Source organism: Nicotiana sylvestris, chromosome 6 (genome assembly GCF_000393655.2).
Source record: "Nicotiana sylvestris chromosome 6, ASM39365v2, whole genome shotgun sequence".
Lineage (NCBI taxonomy): Eukaryota > Viridiplantae > Streptophyta > Magnoliopsida > Solanales > Solanaceae > Nicotiana > Nicotiana sylvestris.
In genome coordinates, this window is record NC_091062.1 from 64,603,326 (window position 1) to 64,611,639 (window position 8,314).

At 27.9% G+C, this 8,314-nt stretch overlaps 1 pseudogene; it reads right to left on the reverse strand.

The window, feature by feature from the left end:
• Positions 1-6,605: 6,605 nt before the first annotated feature.
• On the reverse strand, positions 6,606-7,794 carry LOC138870124 (uncharacterized; annotated as a pseudogene).
• Between the last annotated feature and the right edge of the window lie 520 nt (positions 7,795-8,314).

Consider the following 8,314-nt stretch of genomic DNA (forward strand, 5'->3'; position numbering starts at 1 on the left):
CTTTTCTTTTTAAGATAGCAAATATATTTATATTCTGTTTTAGATATTATATCGATTAATCCAGATAGCCTAGCTTTGTTTGTTTTTGTAATACTTAGGTATTCATATTCTAGGTATAGTTTTTTCAGTTTCTTCCTTATTTTCCTTGATTTTTTAATTATTTTAATCTGTGTATTTTCTGTAATTGTCTCACTGTTTATGAGTATTTTTTGCAGATTTGTACTATTAATGTCAGTGTTCCTTTCCATGGTTTTGTTTCTTAAAGTATATGTTTATTTGTCATAGCTCTGATACCAATTTTTTTTTTTGGGGGGGGGGGTCATTTTAATAGGAATAGGATCTTTTAGCATTTTAATAGTGCGATGTACACCTGCTGATACATATATTCATTGTTTTAATATTTGTAAGAATTATTGTTTTTCTGTGTTGATAAGTCTCAAGATTATCTCTATAAAATTCAATTTCTTTCTCTATAGTTAATAAAACTTTATTACGTAATCTATTATATTTAATTATGTCTTTGCAGGTTTTAATATTGTGTTTAACACAATCTATTTTTCTATTTATGTTACTGAGGTTTTTAAGAAGTTTTCATTTCTGGGTGTTATAGAATCTTATGTAATGAAAAGTGTTATGTTTCATTTATAAACAGATTTTATTAACTTGATATGTGATCATTAATCTGAATATAAATCTAATTCATATAGATCTAATATATCTATTTCTTGTGATACAATTAGTTCTGTAAATGCTTGTTCCATTACATATATTATTTCAAAAGTAACTAAAATATCATAAATTTTTCTTTTAACATCGTTATTAAGTCTGTTAAAGATATATAATATAAGTATTTTGTAGTCAATATTTTCTTCTAATAAATACGTGTGGTTGTTCATTCAGATTTACTATTTATCCTTATCATGTGTTTACTAAACATATTCCCTCTAACCTCTTTGTTTATCATAGAGTTTATCATATTTTAATAAGTTATACTGAACAATCTTTTCTGGTCACTACCATGTTTTTCATGCTTCAATCATTTACCCTAACAGCGCCTCAACTCTGTGTACTCCCCTAAACGGCTTCCTTGCCTACTGGTTTCCACTTTAGGATGGCATAGTCTGGGCTTAACTACTCTCAGCATTATTAGACAGGCAAACTTTCTCAAGATGTTCTTTATAACAGTACTATAACATGATAAACAATTATGATATTCAAGAGATTATAAGGAATATAAGAGTTTAGTTAAACATGATTATGAATAAACTTACCTGGTTTTGTAACTCGTTTGAATGCTCCATAGCTTTCAGAAGTTTGTATATAATCAGATATTTTATTGAGAGAAGATAAGAGAGAGAAGGTGAGTATGAGGATGTCTGAGGATGTCCTCCCTTCCTCTGATTTACAAAATATATAGAAAATTTAAACGACTCCTACTGTTCACAAATGACTCTTACTATTCATGAACGACCTTTACTGTTCATGATTATGACTCTTACTATTTACTTTACGACTTTTTTTTACATGACTCTTACTATTCATGAACGACCTTTACTGTTCATGATTATGACTCTTACTTTACGACTTTTTTACATGACTCGACCCTTTACATTATTTGTTTTCAATAGCTGTTTCCTTCATTTGTCTTCTTGCTGATACCTTCATTCTAGTTGGACTTCTGGTACATAGTTATCATCTCCGTTGCACTTTGAACATATGTGGTCTGGATATTTGTGTCCCACTAGTTTGCAGTATCTTGTCAATAACTCGTTTGAAATAAATTCTTTTTTCAATGCTCTGGTAGTTGGTTGCATTTCTGGCTTTAATAATGATAAAATCCATTTCTGGACTTCATCCATATCTCCTTGTCGTAGTTCTTTTGAGTTGGCATATATCATTAACTGGTCTCTGGAATAATAGCTCCAGATAGCATTTCCTTGTAGATAATTGTTAGCTAGTTCTTGAATAATAGTTGCTATACCAATTATTCTTTTGTTGGCATAGAAACTTGGTATCTCTATTTTCTGTATCTCCGGTTGTTTCTCTATTTCTTCCGGTATTATCATATCTCGTGTTAGTCCTATCTTTATCACCTGTATAATGGGTTTTATTTCATCATATAGTATTTCAGCTGGTGCTGTATAGAATTTGATGAAGAATAGGTTGCCTTTTGTAATTCTTTTGAAGGTGACAAATGCTTTGTATAGCTCTGGTATTCCAATTATTTCTTCTCCGTCGTGGGTATATACGGTGCTGAGTAGTCCGTAGTTGTAACATGTCTTTACTAGGTTGGCTTTTGTTTTTGGTTAGGCTATTAGCCTATTATATCCCTGTAGTTTTTGGGTTATATAATCTTGTGTTGGATCTGTAGTAGTAGTTGATCTGGGGTTTAGGTTTAGAAATGTCTGAATTTTATATATATTCTCAATATATGTTTGAGTAATATGGTTATATACCTTTTTGTTGTGGTGTAGGCTATTAGCATAGGTTGTAGTTTGTGGGGTTATAGCTATTGCTTCTTTTGGCTTTTTTGATGTAAATGGCTTATCAAATACGTTGTTTAAATTTACATTGGTATGTAGCTTCTTATTCACCTGTTTGCTTGTGCCTGCAGCTGTAGGTAAACAAACTTTGTCATGGGTTTTTTGGAGTTTCCCAACGTCTCCTTCTAATTCTGGAATTTTTAAGTCTTCCGATCGACTTAGCTCCGCATTTTTATAGTCATGCTGCTGACTTTCTAGCTGTTGTAATCTTTTGCCCATACTATCCATCTGTAATGATAGGGTAGTAAGGATTGCAAATATATCTTTCGATTCTTGATTCTCATCAGTTTGAGTACTTTTGTCTTGATAAGTAATCTGCAATAACATTCTTGTCAGTTCGTATTACTTCAATTGTAAATGTAAAATTTTGTATATTCAATACAATTCTTCTTATTTCCTTTGTAGTTACTGAATCTTGTACTTTCCGTGTTATCCACCATTTTACTTGTGTATTATCTGTTCTTACAATAAACTTGTTATAAACAATATATGGCTCAAATGCTAACAAACATTTATATAATCCAAATAGTTCTTTCCTATTTATCTCCCATTTAATTTGTGGTTCCGTGTATGATCCTGAATAATATCTACAATGGTGTTCAATATTTTCATTATCATATTTATATTTTAGAACTCTTCCATAGTTGTGATCACTAGAATCAGTTTCTACAATATATGTGAACTTTTTCTTTTCATCTGGGAAATATAGTTTTGGTAATTTTTTACACATATTTTTTATCTTCTGTATATGTATTTTATCCTTTTCGTCAAAATGATATTCTATATCCTTTTTTAATTTTTTCTGTAATGGTTTTAAGTTTTCTGCTAATTTAGGAATATATTCTCTTACTTGGTTAACCAATCCTAAAAATGATTGTAACTTCTTTTTTGTATCAAGTGTTTCATTTAAGTTAATTATTTTTTGTACTATATGGGTTTGCATTTTTATTCCGTTTTTGTCTATTTGTATACCTAAAAATTCTATTTGATTTTTCATTACTTCTGCTTTCTTTTTACTTAAACTTATTCCTGATATTTCTACAATGTGTATGAATTTTTCTAGTAGTTTTATATGTTCGTTCTCTGTTCTAGAATATAACAGTATATCATCTATATATATTATACAATTTTCTAATTGGTTAAAGTAGTTATCCATAAAATGTTGATATCTACCTGGTGCATTTTTATATCCAAATGGTAATACATTCCATTCATAAAATCCTTGTGGTACTGTGAATGCTGTTAACTTCTTAGATTCGTCTTCTAGTTTTAAATGGTAAAATCCTGATTTACAATCAAACTTACTGAAATAGTTATATCCTTGTATTTGTCTGATTTTTAGTATTTTATTTGGTATCGGATAATTATATGTTTTTGTTTTTGCATTTAAATTTCTATAATCTATAACCATACGGCTTTTTCCTCGTTTTTGTTCACTATGCTTATTTACTATAATGCCGGGCTAGTATGTTTACTATTACTTTCTTGTATGTACTTATTGTCTAATAATTCCTTTATATGCATTTTAAATTCTGTTAAATCATTAAAATTGTATTTTAAAGGTTTTTGTGTTACTATGCTATTTTCATCTATTAGTTCAATCTTTATTTTTGTTTTATGTTTTTCCCATCCTTGGAGTGGATTATCATTATATAGTAATTCTAATTTATTTTGCAGTAGTTTTATTTTATTTATTGATAAAATGATTATTTATACATTATGGTTGCTTTGTATTACATTTTTTAATTTTTGGGTAATCTTTTCACTTCCTTTAATCCAGGGTGTTGTTTTTCTTACTTTATTATTTACTCTTTTTACTCCTAATTTTTGTCTACACGGGGTAGTAAACCACCAATGTGTTTTTGTTATTATATGTGGGTATAATTTATCTAAAAATGACATTCCTAATAATATATCTTTATTTGTAAATTCATAACTATATATTTCTTCTATGGTCAATATTTTATCCCATATTTGTATTTTTATATTCCTTGCTTTGTATGTTATCATACTTCCCTCATTATTGAATCCTGTTACTACTATAGGGGTTTTTAGCTTTTCCCATTTACTTTCTGGTAAACAATTATGTCTACACATGTTAGCTTCTGCTCCTGTATCCATCATAGGTGTATAGTATCTATTATAATATCCTTCTACTATTATCTTGGCAAGTATGTATATCTTTGGCATTATATCAAAGTTCTTTTTATTATTATTTTCTTATTTTCATAACTTATCGTTAATTGTCTATCTTCTAATTTATATGGTTTGACTTTTTCTAACCATTTTATTCCTAGTGTAATGTTTTTATCGCCTTGATATATTTTAAAATTTATTAATATTGGTATTCCTCCAATAATTAATTCTTTTTCAGTTGTTTCTTCGTTTTTTCTTAACGCTTTTGGTAGTTCTGAATTTTGCTGTTCTATTGTCACTATCTCTTGTTCTGGTATTAATTCTCTTATAACATAATTCTCTTCCTGCCCTGTATTTATTAATATTAAATATTTTCTTTGGTCCATTATTCCTGTTATATAATAATGGTGTGAGTTTATTTCTTCTATTTTTTGTTCTATTAATTTTTGTGGAGTTATATAATTTATTCTTCTTGATGTACTTCTTGATGTACTTATTCTTGATGACGTTTCTGGCATTTCATTATTTATTCGTTTTGATGTGCTTAATCTTTCTTTTACTATTTCTAAATCTTCATCCATGTCCATTTCCGTATAACTGTAATCATTGTTGTCTATAACTGATACTATTCTTTCGAATGGATTTTCTATTTTTATTTTATTTATTTTATTTTTAGCTGTTATCTTATGTTTTGTTGTTAAGACATATAGATTTTTACATCTTGCTGTGAATATTTTACTTCCTGGTGCTAATTCTATTCCAGACATTTTCCAGTATAGCACTAATGATTTATCTATATTTTTATCATCTATTGCTACTGAATAGTTGGCACTTACTATAAATTTAAATTTTTGGTATATTAAGTTACCTCTTACGGCACTTATTATACTCTTTTCTATAGGTTGTACAATTCTATCATCTGCCAAGTATATTTCTATAGGGGTATCTATTCCTTCCCTAAAACATGCTTTTATTAGGATCTCCGTTCCTCCTAAGTGTACATATTTTATTGGATTTTTTGCTTTTATATCTTGTATTTCTTTATTTAGTAGTCTTTTATTTAAAATTGGTATTTGTGCTTTACCTTTGATGTATTTACAATCTATTATATGTTCTCTTTGGCTTACTACATAGTATTCTTCTTTCTGTCTTTTAAACCAATTCTTTATTGTTGGTACTTCTAATATTTTGTCTATGCTTAGATCCAATTCTTTTCCTTTTATTTGTTCAAATATATTAGCGTCAAATATTATTTTTTGTTCTGAAGATTGTTCATCTTGGTGTTCTTCTTGTTGTATAATTTGTATATCTTTTTCAGTCATAATTTTCTTCATCTGATTCTTCTATATCCTTGTTTATTTCCTTTTCATTTTCAGAGAACTCGTTTTCTGATATCTCATATATGCTATCTTCACTGCTTAATTCATAATCTACATATTCTACTTGTGTATATTTATCATTATCTATCAATATTTCGGTAATTTGTTTTTTCTTTGGGTTTTTTGGTAATCTACAATCTTTGGCTAAGTGTCCTAGCTTTCCACAATTATAGCAAGTACATTCTGTTAGTTTTTTTTTCCTATATGGTTTTTTATGTTTATAATTTTTTACATAATATCTTCCTCTTGGTTTCCTATATTTATATTTTGAATATTTTGATTTAAATTTCATTCTCTTTCCTTCTTTTTTGTAATATTTATCTGTGCAGCCAAATTGGGGTGCTATTCTACTTTTGCAGCATGCCAAATTTTTTACTAATATTTTATCCATTTTGATATTTTCTTTATACTTTTCGCATAATTCTATAAACCAGTTTTGTAGAAATTTTATTCGAGCTCCTAGAGTATCTGCTAGTTCTGCTTCATTCCAATTTTTTATTATTTTTGAGCTAAAACGGTTCTGGTAATTTTGTAAAATATAATTTTCTTATTTCCTTACTTTCATCTGGACTATATGTTCCTTTATAATAATAGTCTCTAAATGCACAAGTATATTCGTCTATATAACACATATTACATATTGCTAATTTTGTCATCAAATTTCTATTTGTAGTTTTTTCTTTATTTTGTTCTTCTACTTCTGTTGTCATACTACTAAACTCATTTCTTATTGCTATTTCATATTTATTCAATATATCTGTCACTGTTGTTGCTGTTGTTCCATCAAGTTTTTTATTATTTCTTAATGTATCTAGGCTTTCACTTGATAAATTTTGTAACCATAGTTTTACCGTTCCTATAAGTGTTCTTTCTATATATCCTGGTGTTTCAGCTATTGCAATTTTATTATCTATTAGTTGTTTGGAGATGTACCCTATCCATAATTGGATTGTTTTATTTATATCTGCTACACAATCTAGATCTAAAAAATTACATTGTTCAGTTATCTGTCTTGGTGTCCATTTCCTATTTAGCCTTTTATCCCATAATGTTTTATTTCTATCATATGAATCATAACTTACTCTGTAATAGGTTGGGTTTAGTTGTCTTGGATTTTTTACTCCTGATGTGCTTGGTTTATCTTCAATCATATCTCCTGTATTTATTTCTGGATTTGTTTTCATCTTTTCCGTTTTTTCTATTAGTTCTGTGTATGTTTCACTTGTTTCTGAATAGTCTTCTCCTAGATTTGTGTCGTTATCACTTTGGTCATTTATTTCGTTCATGCTTATTTTTGGTGGATTATCCTGTATTTCTTCTAACTGTAATTTGAACTTTTCTATCTCATTTGTCAGTTTTAGCTCTTGTTCTTCTTCTTTACGTTTTTCTTTTTCTTTTAGTTTATTAGCGTATAGCTGTTTTAGCATTTCTAATTCTTTTTCTAATTCTGTTATCTTAGTGTTTTTTACTTCTTCTATCTGTTGTATTTTTTCTTTAGCTTGCTGTTGTATTTCTTTTATTTCTCTTTTTCTGTCTATTTCTTCGTTTTCTTTTGTTATTCTAACCATTGCGGTTAAACTATCTTCTAGTTTTACAGTTTCTTTTTCTAACATTAAGTTCAGGTTATTTCCTATTTTCTTGTATCTTCTTCCTAAGTTGGAAAATATTATTGTTATTTTTAATCCTTCTGGATTTTCATATGTTTTCGCTTCTAGTGCGAATTCTTCTTTATTCATCTTTTCTTTTTAAGATAGCAAATATATTTATATTCTGTTTTAGATATTATATCGATTAATTCAGATAACCTAGCTTTGTTTGTTTTTGTAATACTTAGGTATTCATATTCTAGGTATTTTTCAGTTTCTTCCTTATTTTCCTTGATTTTTTAATTATTTTAATATGTGTATTTTCTGTAATTGTCTCACTGTTTATGGGTATTTTTGCAGATTTGTACTATTAATGTCAGTGTTCCTTTCCATGGTTTTGTTTATTAAAGTATATGTTTAATTGTCATAGCTCTGATACCAATTTTTAGGGGGGGCCATTTTAATTTTAATACTGCGATGTATACCTGCTGATACATATATTCATTGTTTTAATATTTGTAAGAATTATTGTTTTTCTGTGTTGATAAGTCTCAAGATTATCTCTATAAAATTCAATTTCTTTCTCTATAGTTAATAAAGCTACGTAATCTGCTGATACATATATTCATTGTTTTAATATTTGTAAGAATTATTATTTTTTTTTTTGGGG